This window comes from Oncorhynchus mykiss, chromosome 14 (genome assembly GCF_057628025.1).
Source record: "Oncorhynchus mykiss isolate SJ-2025 chromosome 14, ASM5762802v1, whole genome shotgun sequence".
NCBI lineage: Eukaryota > Metazoa > Chordata > Actinopteri > Salmoniformes > Salmonidae > Oncorhynchus > Oncorhynchus mykiss.
In genome coordinates this window covers 1,941,272-1,956,187 of record NC_143035.1, presented here as the reverse complement: position 1 = coordinate 1,956,187, position 14,916 = coordinate 1,941,272, and the positions used below count along the sequence as shown (strand labels likewise).

The 14,916-nt window shown below is 41.5% G+C and overlaps 2 long non-coding RNA genes across 2 annotated transcripts in view; one reads left to right on the top strand and one right to left on the bottom strand.

Moving 5' to 3' along the window:
* Positions 1 to 14,916, top strand: part of LOC149978235 (uncharacterized) — a 1,155,107-nt gene that overhangs the window by 1,034,126 nt on the left and 106,065 nt on the right. The window lies entirely within an intron of this gene.
* Positions 2,090 to 3,787, bottom strand: LOC149978238 (uncharacterized). The gene is made up of 2 exons (XR_016486187.1): positions 3,620 to 3,787; positions 2,090 to 2,661 (listed from the first exon to the last, which is right to left on the bottom strand). It is a non-coding gene; the product is annotated as an uncharacterized LOC149978238 (long non-coding RNA).

Genomic DNA, 14,916 nt, shown 5'->3' with positions numbered 1-14,916 from the left:
CGGAACTCAATGTCGAAGTCAACCACTGGTCTCGCCCCTTGGCAGAGGTTGAACAGTCGGCTTTCCGCTTCTTGGCCGCCAACTGGGTGGTTGAAGACTCGTTGCAGCTCGGCATTGAAGGCTAATATGGAGCTGCAGGATGGTGGCTGATGTTACCACACTGCCGTTGCCCATGCCAGGGCCTTGCCCAAGAGTAGAGAGATAATAAGGTGATCATTGCCCGATTGGTGTGGAACGAGGAGGACTGCAACTCGAACACCAGAGAGCCCTGAGTGAGGAACCCCTTGCAACCTCCAGGGTGGCCGTCATACCGCTCAAAGGTTGGAATCTTGGGTTCCCGTTGCAGGCTCCGTGGAGGAACTACAGCGATGCGTGTAGCACTTGGCGATGAGACTTGGCTCCTCCTGGGTTGGGCCGTGGTTGGAAGGGATCGTTAAATACCCGGAGGGTCTCTGATATTTGGGAGACTTGTTCTTGCTGCTGCCCCAACAGTGCTCCTTGGTGGATTATAGCATTCTGGATCTGGGTGATCTCTGCTGGATCCAAAGCTCGCTGTGACATTGTGAGGTTGGACCCAGGTGCAGAGAAGAGACAGGAGACTGGTATTTTGACCCATTCCTGCAGATCTTCTCTAGAGCAGTGATGTTTTGGGGCTGTTGCTAGGCAACACAGACTTTCAACTCCCTCCAAAGATTTTCTATGGGGTTGAGATCTGGAGACTGGCTAGGCCACTCCAGGACCTTGAAATGCTTCTTACGAAGCCACTCCTTCGTTGCCCGGGCGGTGTGTTTGGGATCATTGTCATGCTGAAAGACCTAGCCACGTTTCATCTTCAATGCCCTTGCTGATGGAAGGAGGTTTTCACTCAAAATCTCATGATACATGGCCCCATTCATTCTTTCCTTTACACAAATCAGTCGTCCTGGTCCCTTTGCAGAAAAACAGCCCCAAAGTATGATGTTTCCACCCCCATGCTTCACAGTAGGTATGGTGTTCTTTGGATGCAACTCGGATTTCTTTGTCCTCCAAACACGACGAGTTGAGTTTTTACCAAGAAGTTATATTTTGGTTTCATCTGACCATATGATATTCTCCCAATCTTCTTCTGGATCATCCAAATGCTCTCTAGCAAACATCAGACGGACCTGGACATGTACTGGCTTAAGCAGCGGTACACGTCTGGCACTGCAGGATTTGAGTCCCTGGCGGCGTAGTGTGTTACTGATGGTAGGCTTTGTTATTTTGGTCCCAGCTCTCTGCAGGTCATTCACTAGGTCCCCCCGTGTGGTTCTGGGATTATTCTCACCGTTCTTGAGATAATTTTGACCCCACGGGGTGAGATCTTGTGTGGAGCCCCAGATCGAGGGAGATTATCAGTGGTCTTGTATGTCTTCCATTTCCTAATAATTGCTCCCACAGTTGATTTCTTCAAACCAAGCTGCTTACCTATTGCAGATTCAGTCTTCCCAGCCTGGTGCAGGTCTACAATTTTGTTTCTGGTGTCTTTTGACAGCTCTTTGGTCTTGGCCATAGTGGAGTTTGGAATGTGACTGTTTGAGGTTGTGGACAGGTGTCTTTTATACTGATAACAAATTCAAACAGGTGCCATTAATACATGTAACGAGTGGAGGACAGAGGAGCCTCTTAAAGAAGAAGTTACAGGTCTGTGAGAGCTAGAAATCTTGCTTGTTTGTAGGTGACCAAATACTTATTTTCCACCGTAATTTCCAAATAAATTCATTAAAAATCCTACAATGTGATTTTCTGGAATTTTTTTTCTTCTCATTTTGTCTGTCATAGTTGAAGTGTACATATGATGAAAATTACAGGCCTCTCTCATCTTTTTAAGTGGGAGAACTTGCACAATTGGTGGCTGACTAAATACTTTTTTTTTTTTTTTATATATTACTAAGTATGTTTACATAACACTTTCCACAACTACACTGTACAGTACTGTTCCTTGGTCTGAGTGATATTTTGATATAATACTGCAATTATGTCTCCCTTACACTGTGCTTTTGTTATTTTGGAAGAGAACAGTTTAGTAAATAATTCTGAAACCATTCCAAAAGTACAATAATGATGACTATTTGCTAGATAAAAATCACACAAGTTTATTGTTGCCCACACAAACTTCCCTTATATGATTTATATGTTTGGTTGTAGGCTTCCACACTTCCCTGGAAACACCAAGTCTGACAACAGGGAAAGCTCTGGTCATTCCCAGCTCAAAGGTGTGCTTACTACACCTTGTGTTGTGTGGCAACGTCTCCTAGAAGTTGTTGCGCTCAGCCGTTGTTAGTGCTGGCACTTCAGGGAGTCGTGGGTCATGTGATCTCAGGATCATTTTCCTTAGTAGCGTAAGGTAGCCTAGAGTGGTTAGAACGTTGGGCCAGTAACCGAAAGGTTGCTGTATCGAATCTTCGAGCTGACAAGTTACAAATCTGTTGTTCTGCCCTTGAACAAGGCAGTTAACCCACTCTTCCCTGGTAGGCTGACCTGCCTATTTTTTTATATATATATTTTTAAAGCAGCCCCAATTGAGAGCCCATTCTTCTCAACACTGCTCTCTGAAGTTGTGGGATGTCGGTGTTATCCTTTGCAGTTTTCAATGTGTAGACACTTCAACTTCGGGAGTTGTTATTGTAAAGTCTCCTTTAGCTGAAAGATAGAATAATATTTGGTGAGTATTTTGTCTATATAATTAACTATCACACCTGATTAAACTAATTGCATTCTAAACTGTATACCACGATTAGTTGATTATTGGAGTCATGTGTTACATGGGGCTGGGGCAAAAATGTTTCACGATCAAGCCTTCGAGGACTGGAGTTGATCAATCCTGACCTAGATCAGAGAGAATTAACTAGTTTTAGAATGTGTTGTACAGTAGCTGACTAAAGACAGGGCATTCAGATCAAGACCACGAGATGTGCAGTTGAGAAAGTTTCCCTGATAACGTTGCCCCTTTACTTTTCCTTGATGACACAATGAAACAAAGTTGCCACTTGTTGTAGTAAATGAGTGTCATTAAATACATGCACCAGAAACAGGGTACAGATTTTGACTTGTCAGAAATGTCAGCAAGCCAGGCTAGCTATGTACAGCAAAATAGATAGCTGCTAAGCTGAACACAATGTTAGGGCACTGTTCTTTGAATGGCTAAATGGATCTGTCTCGTCGCAAGACTTTGGCAAAAGTTGACATGTTGAATCTTGAATACTCCAGCCAACATCATGAGATGTTCTTAAACTAGACCTTTAAGCTCAAACTGTCGTATTGTGTCTCATCTTGTGAATCTGAGCTGGGCATTGTGGCTATTTTGTGCCAGTACACTTGTGTGAACTGTTGTCAGCTAGCTAGCTAATATCAGCATGGTTTTCAGACCAGACATCAGAAATGTAACACAAGGTCAAGTAATGTTATACACATAAGACTAACTAGTGAAGCGACATCTTATTTTCAAATTAAACAAACCAATGTCCCAATCTACTCACAAGCTACTTGCTAACATTAGCTAGTTAGCTAATACGAACTATTGAACACATAGCTGAAAAAACTAAATAGCAACATTTCACTTTATCTATCAAGAGATATTATCTAGCTAGCTATGTCTTACCTTTTCATAACACATTCTACTCTGGGTCAGTTGTGAATCCCTTCAACTCCCTTGGTTCTCTCCGCTGTGTAAACGCAAATCCAATGCTTACTCTTGTCTTGGCCCAGGCTCTATCGCTTTCCCCTTTTGCCTGTCTACTCTCCAAGTGTCTCTGTTCCTCTGGCTTAGATGGAGGAGGAGTTGCAGCTTGGTCAGAAAATGAATACCAGTGAATACAGCGGTTCTCTGGCAGGCTAGGGGCACACTATTGTTACTGTTGCATGACATTGGATAACCCCTAGTGACTTATTGGAGCTTTTGAACATTACAAAAAATACAAAAAGTTACATATTGCAGCTTTAACAGGAGGTTTGATTAGCTTGCTAATCGATTAGCATTCACACAACAGTGGCTATTTTTTTAAAACATGACAAACATCAGCAATCAACATTAACAGCTGAATGCAACTGGCCAGCTCAGCTAGCTAGCTGACTATAGTGTAACCTGTATGCAACTGTCTAGATAGTTATATAGCTAAAAAATACAGTGCCTTGCGAAAGTATTCGGCCCCCTTGAACTTTGCGACCTTTTGCCACATTTCAGGTTTCAAACATAAAGATTTAAAACTGTATTTTTTTGTGAAGAATCAACAACAAGTGGGACACAATCATGAAGGGGAACGACATATTGATGTGACATTGAACAGAAATAACTCCATGCACACTGTTATTAAAGACCTCCTCCAGCTATTGTTTTACTTTTACTGTTGAAAAGCAATGTCCCAATATATAAAAACAGGAAACTACACACACTAAAGGGTAAAAAAACATTTTTTTTAGCTAAATATTGTTTTTTAAACACAACCGCAAACTTCAAGGTATAGGGCATTCAAGGAGTTGGTCTGATTGGAATCTGTCATGTCATTGGCCTCCCCCTTGCTTGAGGAACTATAGAGGAGCAATAGAGAACAAAAGAGGAAAGTGCCTCCTCCTCCACCATGCTATGTCATGACTAACCTGGACCACCTATTTTGATGTGCCTTTTGTTAAGTAAATCAGGTGTTACTGTAGCTACATGTCTTAACAGAGGACTCAACTCTAATTTTGACAAAGTATTTTCAATTCAAGTTAAAGTGTACTGTTAGCTTACTAACGTTAGCTGGCTGGCTCGCAAACTAATGTTAATGCATGCGTTGGGATTCATTGTTTACGAAGCTAGCTATCTAACTCCATTTCTTAACAAAAGACTCTCGTCTTAGTGTGCTAGAGTGCAGAATAACTGATGCATTTTTTAATGCTCAACACCCATTGAATATGTCTGGTGTCAGTAAACGTCAGCAACAAATATGAATTCAATTGTTGCCAGCAGCACAGTTACAGTTACCAACGCTGTGGATAACATGACCAGCTCTGCTAGGGCGAGTAACATGGTCAGAGTGGGGTGTTCTCTCATTATGTGTCTGGAAGTAGCTAGCCAATGTTAACCAGGTAGCTTGAGTGATTGACTGTAGTTGTGAGGTCAGAGCTTTCAGAACAACCCTACTTATTGGCCAGAGTGTCCAGTGTGTGCTCTGAACGCAAAACGCTCTGAATATACTAAGCTGTTCACTTGCTATGTCATCTTTAGTCTCATCAGGAAAACATGTTCTTTTTTTCTGGTGGCTCCTCTGTTCACTGTGAAATTTAGGAGTTACACCATGGAGGCTTCTGCCAGAAGAGTGTCCCATTGATTAGGCAGAGCCTGTATTTCTTCCTGTAGTGCCTTAATGTGAGCTGCTTCAGTGTCCAGAGAAATATTTCCTGACTGAAGAATTAGGCTTCTATTCTCAGTACACTGCAACAATTCTACCCAGAAAGTGAGCAGGAAGATTGCTTTGAAAGACATGAAGTAGCTTTTCAGACCTTTTCCCTCAGATTTGACTTCGTTGGCCAGGCTGCAGGTAGCAAGAAGCATGTCTAAGGCATTGATGAAATACAGTAAATGAGTTACCACTGGTCGGACCGCAGCAATACTCGCACACCATTGCATGTCTGAAAGGCGGATAAGACAGCAGCAAGTCTTTTCCTTGAGAATGGCCCATCACTCTGGGCTGGCACTGAACAGATTGTAAAGACGTTTCACACAAAAAAGGTTGATACTTCTTGGCACGACTAAGCTGCATGTACACCCACAAGATTAAGAGTATGGGAGACACAAGGTGAGTATGTGGCAGGTTGATTTTTTTGCAGTATGTGTGCTTGAACGCTCTTCACTTTCCCTGACATATTTGCACCATTATCATAGCCTTGACCACAGCAATCTGCTATGTCAATAACACGCCCTTCCAATGCACTCAAAATCATGTCAGAATATTCACAGCCTGTCTTTTGAGCAAAGTCTTAAAATTCAAGAAAACACTCAATTATTTCACATTCACCCGTTCCCTGAACTTTATCTTTGTGTACATATCTCACCAATAATACATTTTACTCAGAATGGGAAATGTCTGGAGTTGCATCCCATATAACCGTGTAATAAATTGCATCTTCTCTTTCATAAAGTATTGTTTTCAAAACCCTTTGACCACATATTCCTATTAACTCGTTTTGGCTCTCAAGGCTGAGGTAATGAGTCAGTCGTGCTCCTTTCTTTTTGTCCCTGACTTTCTGTAACTGCTCACATAATAGCAGGTCAAAATTTGACAACAGTTCAAGGAAGCCTAGGTAATGTCCATTATGCACATCATCAAGATTGAGTGACTTCCCCCAGAATGGCAGATTCCTAGATGCTAAGTACAGTGTCAAATCCAAAATGCTTTCTAGAAGTGCTCGGTTTACATACATTTCTGACTGGATTTGTTGCTGCAGCTGACTGTCTATACCTGTAGCTGTTGTTGCGGTATGCTGCAGATTTTTCTATTTCCAGTAACAGTTCTTGTGAGACACACCATCCTCGTGCTCTGGTAGTTTGTCATACATTCTCCACCATTTCACTGATCTTATAGCCATCCTTACTATTCAGATAACTGGATGATGGTTTACAGTGGCTTGCAAAAGTATTCACCCCCTTGGCATTTTTCCTATTTTGTTACCTTACAACCTTGAATTATTTTTTGGGGGTTTGTATCATTTGATTTACACAACATGCCTACCACTTTGAAGATGCACATTTTTTTTATTGTGAAACAAACAAGAAATAAGACAAAAAAACGGAAAACTTGAGCGAGCATAACTATTCAGCCCCCCAAATTCAATACTTTGTAGAGCCACCTTTGGCTGTGCTTTGGCAAAGTGGGTGGGGTTATATCCTTCCTGTTTGGCCCTGTCCGGGGGTGTCCTCGGAGTGGGCCACAGTGTCTCCTGACCCCTCCTGTCTCAGCCTCCAGTATTTATGCTGCAGTAGTTTATGTGTCGGGGGGCTAGGGTCAGTTTGTTATATCTGGAGTACTTCTTCTGTCCTATTCGGTGTCCTGTGTGAATCTAAGTGTGCGTTCTCTAATTCTCTCCTTCTCTCTTTCTCTCTCTCGGAGGACCTGAGCCCTAGGACCATGCCCCAGGACTACCTGACATGATGACTCCTTGCTGTCCCCAGTCCACCTGGCTGTGCTGCTGCTCCAGTTTCAACTGTTCTGCCTTATTATTATTCGACCATGCTGATCATTTATGAACATTTGAACATCTTGGCCATGTTCTGTTATAATCTCCACCCGGCACAGCCAGAAGAGGACTGGCCATCCCACATATGCTCTCTCTAATTCTCTCTTTCTTTCTCTCTCTCGGAGGACCTGAGCCCTAGGACCATGCCCCAGGAATACCTGACATGATGACTCCTTGATGTCCCCAGTCCACCTGACTGTGTTGCTGCTCCAGTTTCAACTATTCTGCCTTATTATTATTCGACCATGCTGGTCATTTATGAACATTTGAACATCTTGACCATGTTTTGTTATAATCTCCACCCGGCACAGCCAGAAGAGGACTGGCCACCCCACATAGCCTGGTTCCTCTCTAGGTTTCTTCCTAGGTTTTGGCCTTTCTAGGGAGTTTTTCCTAGCCACCGTGCTTCTTCACCTGCATTGCTTGCTGTTTGGGGTTTTAGGCTGGGTTTCTGTACAGCACTTTGAGATATCAGCTGATGTACGAAGGGCTATATAAAATAAATTTGATTGATTGATTGATTGCAGCAATAACAGCTGCAAGTCTCTTGGGGTATGTCTCTATAAGCTTGGCACATTTAACCACTGGGATTTTTGCCCATTCTTCAAGGCAAAACTGCTCCAGCTCCTTCAAGTTGGATGGGTTCCGCTGGTGTACAGCAATCTTTAAGTCATACCACAGATTCTCAATTGGATTGAGGTCTGAGCTTTGACTAGGCCATTCCAAGACATGTAAATGTTTCCCCTTAAGCCACTCAAGTGTTGCTTTAGCAGTATTCTTAGGGTCACTGTCCTGCTGGAAGGTGATCCTCTGTCCCAGTCTCAAATCTCTGGAAAACTGAAACAGGTTTCCCTCAAAAATGTCCCTATATTTAGCACCATCCATTATTCCTTAAATTCTGACCAGTTTCCCAGTCCCTGCCGAAGAAAAACATACCCGCTGCATGATGCCACCACTATGCTTCACTGTGGAGATGGTATTCTCAGGGTGATGAGAGGTGTTGGGTTTGCACCAGACATAGCGTTTTCCTTGATGGCCAAAAAGCTAAATTTTAGCTTCTTCCATATGCCTTTTGCGAACACCAAACGTGTTTGCTTATTATTTTTTTCTTTAAGCAATGTGTCATGCCCTGACCATAGAGAGCCCTTGGTTCTCTATGGTGTTGTAGGTTAGGGGGTGTTCTAGTCGATGCATTTCTATGTTGGTGCTCTTAGTATGGTTCCCAATTAGAGTCAGCTGATATTCGTTGTCTCTAATTGGGGATCATACTTAAGGTGTCCCTGTTCCCACCTGCATTTGTGGGATATTGTTTTGTTGAGGGCTGATGTGCGTGCTGTTACTTCACGGTCATTGTTTGTTTATTGTTTTGTTTACGTTTCACTAATAAAAGATGTGGAACACGAATCACTCTGTGCCTTGGTCCGTCTATCATAGCAACCATGGCAGAATATCCCACCAATCAAGGACCAAGCAGCGTGATCGGGAGGGTGAAGTGAATTGGACCTGGGAGGAAATCCGGGGAGGATGTGATACCCTTCCTTGGAGATAATCGCAGAGAGAATCCGTCTATCATAACAACCATGACATAATGGCTTTTTTTCTGGCCACACTTCCGTAAAGCCCAGCTCTGTGGAGTTGTACGGCTTAAAGTGGTCCGATGGACAGATACTCCAATCTCCGCTGTGGAGCTTTGCAGCTCCTTCAGGGTTATCTTTGGTCTCCTTGTTGCCTCTGATTAATACCCTCCTTTGGGCTGTGAGTTTTGGTGGGTGGCCCTCTCTTGGCAGGTTTGTTGTGCTCCGTGGGATGTTCAAAGTTTCAGATATTTTTTTATAACCCAACCTTCATCTGTAATTCTCCACAACTTTGTCCCTGATCTGTTTGGAGAGCTCCTTTGTCTTCATAGTGCTGTTTGCTTGGTGGTGCCCCTTGCTGAGTGGTGTTGCAGACACTAGGGCCTTTCAGAACAGTTGAATATATACTGAGGTCATGTGTCAGATCATGTGACATTTAGATTGCACACAGCTGGACTTTATTTAACTAATTATGTGACTTCTGAAGGTAATTGGTTGCACCAGATCATATTTAGGGGCTTCATATGCACCCACAAATTATCATTTTTTATTTTTTTTAATTGATAGCAAGATATCGGGCTAGCTATATTGGCTTGCTAGGCTACTCAGTTCGGCAGGCTTTACACATTTGAATACCTGCGTGTATGTGTGTTTACTACATGTATGACAAAACTTTATTGCAAACTGCTATGCCCTTGTCATGACCTGGCCCTTTTTGAGTATAGCTAACGGCTTCCCCCTCTCTCTCCTACACCCAGGTTCTGTTATCTCAGGTCATAAATTCCTGGAAGAGACTCTCTCCCCCTGGCCATGCAGAAAGAGACACATAGAGAGAACAAAAATGGGGATTTGATACAAAATGTCAACTTGTGGGAATGGTCCGTGGACATTTAAGGGATGTGTATGACGAGTGTGTTTCATTTTGTTACCTCAGAGATGACAGGAAACACACATGACTATGTACATTTCTCAATTATGGGGTTTGCATCTAATTATTGTATAAAATGAATGAGTAAAGATGACTCTATGTAAGGCGATGTTAAAACTTTAATGAGAGAGAATTGTAATTCCCTTTAAAGTTTAACCAAGTCATTGGCCCGCCCCGTGAACATAGACATGATCTGGCGTCATGGAACAGCCCTTGTCTACTGTTACGAATAAAAAACCCTCCTGAGGAAATCCTCTTCAGACCATGCATACCTTGATGGACACCGAGGGGCACAGGTTGAGTTTAGACCACAAAAAACCTCAGTGTCCCCTAAGGTTACAATGGTTGTTGAATTCCTAACCATACCATGTGGATTATTGGCTACATGGTTGGAAATGGTTCAACTCTGAGACTATCGATCCCGACAGAATAAGAGCAAATATTATATACTAATTACTAAGTGCAGCTAGAAATGTCAACCTAGGATGCGAAGACTGACAACCGCCAAAATATCTATTCTATGAGAACATTTCTGAATGGTACTCTAAAGTACCCATTCTAACCACTAAATACTTGATCTTCAGGGAGGCAGAGAGAGAGAGACGATGATGAACTGACTCTCCAACAGAAGGACGGACGATTCCAACAGAGATCACGACGACAGACTGGGTGTAAATATATTGATTGCAATTATTCCTGAATGAGTGAGCGTTCATGTGCACAGGATTAGCATTTCAATTAATATAATTATCAACTGTGTATTGTTTCCTTTTGTCTTCCCAGCCTTTTTTAGTCCACACCCACTTCCCATTGTCCACCAAGCTGTCATATCGGCTAAGTCCACTAGGGAACCTCCCCTATCATTTCCTTGTAACATTATCTACTGTGTTATTTGTTTATGCATTTCAGTGATTGTTTCGTTAGTTAGTAAATAAATTATGTATGGATGATTCATAGTAAAGGCTGGGTTCGTGCAGATAACCAACAATTTACAACGTTTGGAATGAGACTAATGTGAGGTAAAGAATAATTGATCTAATATTATAATTCTTGAAGAGTTATATTAGGAAAATTATAACTTTGTAATCTGAAGATTTTCCTTGGTGCCCCGACTTCCTAGTTAATTACATTTACATGATTAGTTTAATCACGTGTTTTGTGATAGTGTGTAAAGTAGCAAAAATAGCCTATAGTTTCAAAGATAGTGCCTAACCAATCAGAGAAAACAACAACTTCCAAATCTGCAGACTTCCCTAACTTAGATTGCTTGAGAATTGTTTTTTGATAGCGTTAATACTTTTTGCACTACAATAATATTTAAATGAGCTCCCAGTGCATTTTAATGGCAAAAAAAGTGCTTTAGATGTCACACCCTGATCAGTTTCACCTGTCTTTGTGATTGTCTCCACCCACCTCCAGGTGTTACCCGCCTTCCCCATTATTCCCACGGTATTTATTATTGTTTTTTTCTGTTTGTCTGTAGCCAGTTTACCAGTGTGTTTTCTGAGTTCCTATTTTTCCTACTCTGTTTTTTCTAATCCTCACGGTTTTGACCTCTTGCCTGCCCACAAGGCTGGAATGGGCTACAAGACCATTGCCAAGCAGCTTGGTGAGAAGGTGACAACAGTTGGTGCGATTATTCGCAAATTGAAGAAACACAAAATAACTGTAAATCTCCCTCTCTCTAGGAGACAGAATGCGTCTCCTTCCTGAGCAGTATGACGGCTGCGTGGTCCCATGGTGTTTATGCTTGCATACTATTGTTTGTACAGATGAACGTGGTACCTTCAGGCGTTTGGAAATTGTGCCCAAGGATAAATCAGACTTGTGGAGGTCTACAATTTTTTTCTGAGGTTTTGGCTCATTTCTTTTGATTTTCCCATGATGTCAAGCAAAGAGGCACTGTGTTTGAAGTTAGGCCTTGAAATACATCCACAGGTACACCTCCAATCAACTCAAATTATATCATTTAGCCTATAAAAAGCTTCTAAAGCCATGCCATCATTTTCTGGAATTTTCCAAGCTGTTTAAAGGCACAGTCAACTTAATATATGTAAACTTCTGACCCAGTGAATTATAAGTGAAATCTTTCTGTAAACAATTGTTGGAAAAATGACTTGTGTTATGCACAAAGTAGATGTCCTAACCAACTTGCCAAAACTATAGTTTGTTAACAGGAAATTTGTGGAGTGGTTAAAAAATGAGTTTTAATGACTCCAACATAATTGTATGTAAACTTCCGACCTCAACTGTACATGCAGAGCAGTGGAGGCTGCTGAGGGGAGGACGGCTCATAATAATGGCTGGAATGGAGTCAATGGAAAGGTTATCAAACACAAAGATGTGGTTTCCATGTGGTTGATACCACTCCATTGACTCCCTTCCAGACATTATTATGACCCGTCCTCCCCTTGGCAGCCTCCACTGATGAAGACTGATGAAGAGATCCAGAATCAATTGACGTGGGATTAGAATTCAATTTCATCCAATTGTTCTCACCGGTGCTCCATGCACCATATTGAATTATAATCAGTTTTAAATACGTATAGCAGTTGTCCCTACTTTAATCCTTAGAGGAAACTGGACAATTTAGGAAACGTGATGACACTAAATGCACTCGCTGACAGATTCAAGTTGCTTAGAAATTAATTAATTTACCCAGGGCCATGAAGTTTCTTAACATATATATTCATTTTGGTGTCTTGTTGATGCCAGCTGGGCTCCAGTGAACCTGAACGATCAGGCATAGAGTTGAGGATTAGAGGGCATTGGCATGGCCTGAGCTAATGTGTCCATATGGTGGGAGGCATGTCTGCATGAATATGCAGCACATCAACGTCAGGGTTCCAGCAGGTTCACAGCAAGACCATTACGGCCGTAGTAGACATTTAACACTGATTACACAGTCCATTTTTTCCCATTGAATGGAGGCACTCTTGTATGCCAGCTCAGGGTCACAAGATACCCTCAAGGCAGCAATAACCTTTGTCTGCTTTGAACAAGTATCACGCTGGAAAGTTGAATGCATCTGAATGAGTTGAAGTCCGTACAGCACACTCTATGCTTGTAACTATATCTGTCACGTTGATGACTATGAGATAAGCCATCATTTTTGGGGATGTTGTTGGTGTTGGTGGAAAAAGACAATGCTTATCCCCATAATCTTTTTTATGTGTTCATTTTCAAAGGTTGAAGCTAAGAACTTTATAACAATGTGGAAGACTTATTCTACAAGAACCAATATCACTCCCTAAAAACACAACCCTTGGAAAGCTTTTCAGAATTCACCAATAAATTGGTCTACATGGAAAACTAAAGGCCGTAGAAACCGTAAATGACTTGGTGACAGGAAATATGTTTATTTCCATGACAGAGCAATTCAGAAGCAATTTTGGACTGACCAATGTTGATCGTTTCAAATACACTGAACAAAAATATAAGCGCACCAAGTAAATGATTTCCCGCCAATATCCAGCAACTTCACACAGCCATTGAAGAGAAGCGAGACAACATTTCACAGGCCACAATCAACAGCCTGATCAATTCTTTGTGAAGAAGATGTGTCACGCTGCATGGGTCAAATGGTGGCAACCGCAAACAATGACTGGTTTTCTGATCCAAGCCACTACCTTTTTTTAAGGTATCTGTGACCAACAGATTTTAAAACTATTTTTAAACCTTTATTTAGCAGATGCATATCTCTATTGTGAAGTCCATGGATTAGGGCCTAATTTATTTATTTCAATTGACTGATTTCCTTATATTAATTGTAACTCAGTAAAATCTTTGAAATGGTTGCATATTGCATTTATTTTTGTTCCATTTACATGGCACTTAAAAGTTAATTTACATTTTAAACCAGTTATGCTGACATGCTCATAACTGTAATTTTGATAATTTTATGGGAAACTGCAATGCCAATCATGCTGTTGATTTATCTCTATAAATTATTAATTAAAAAGTGACTGTTGACTGCTAGCACTGTTGAAATGCACAAAAAACTTCCCACTGAGATAGGATCAACCTACCCACATGTGTCACTGAGAGATAACTAAGCTCGTCTGCTTTTAAGGGCACGGAAAATGTGTAAACCTCAAATTGCACAATACGATTTTAACAAGCACGGACTTCCTTAAAGAATTATGTAGGCATGTGTCTTAGCGCTGTGGGGCTGAGGGAAGGGCTGACTGAGCTTAGTTTACATATTATGTGAACCGCACATCAGACATGGGTGAATGAACGTAATACGCTTCACCTAGTGTTACTAACCTAAAGATGCACAAATGACATTACCTAACTACTATCTAACCACATTACTAGGACCAGTGGCTCAGAATTATTTGTCATTGCATGATGTCAGAGGTGGAATTATATCATTATACCTAAAGCGGACACTGCCATTGTTCACTTGTTCGAACACTGATAGAAATCCTCATTATTTCATTTAATTATTTTTAATTTGAGTATCATTATTTCTACATAGCCTACACTTTCTTGTTCAGAACTTCTGGGACGGTGTAGCTTCGTGACAATGATCACAAGAGCTGTTAACCGATTTGATAGCTCCAACGCAGTTGCACCTCCAACACCACCAAAACATCAGCTATGCAGGTGTCGCTATCGCTGGTTAACGCTTGATATGATTAAATCTAGGTCAAGAAAATAAGTTTTATGGCTATGGCTTGTAGCCTGCATTCATGGACTGATTATCCATGTGTTTACTCTGGCATTGTGTAAAATGAAATGTGAGCCCATGCGTCACCAATATGTTTTTCCTTGACCTTCCCTGCTTAGCTGTGCCAAATTAATAGCCAAATAAATCAGGCCCCTGGTTTACTTGGTGGCACAGCCATTTGGAGGGACCAAGAGCTCACTTCACTCCATTACTTTGCAGTTAATTTCCCAGTGTCACCTGGTCACGACACCTGAATAGATTTATCTGCATTTTTCTTCAATTTGATTAATTTTGATCTCGATATGAATAGATTAATTTGCTCCCCCAACACATATTTTTATTTTTTTATTTTATTTCACCTTTATTTAACCAGGTAGGCTATTTGAGAACAAGTTCTCATTTGCAACTGCGACCTGGCCAAGATAAACCATAGCAGTGTGAACAGACAACACAGAGTTACACATGGAGTAAACAATAAACAAGTCAATAACAGTAGAAAAAAAAGA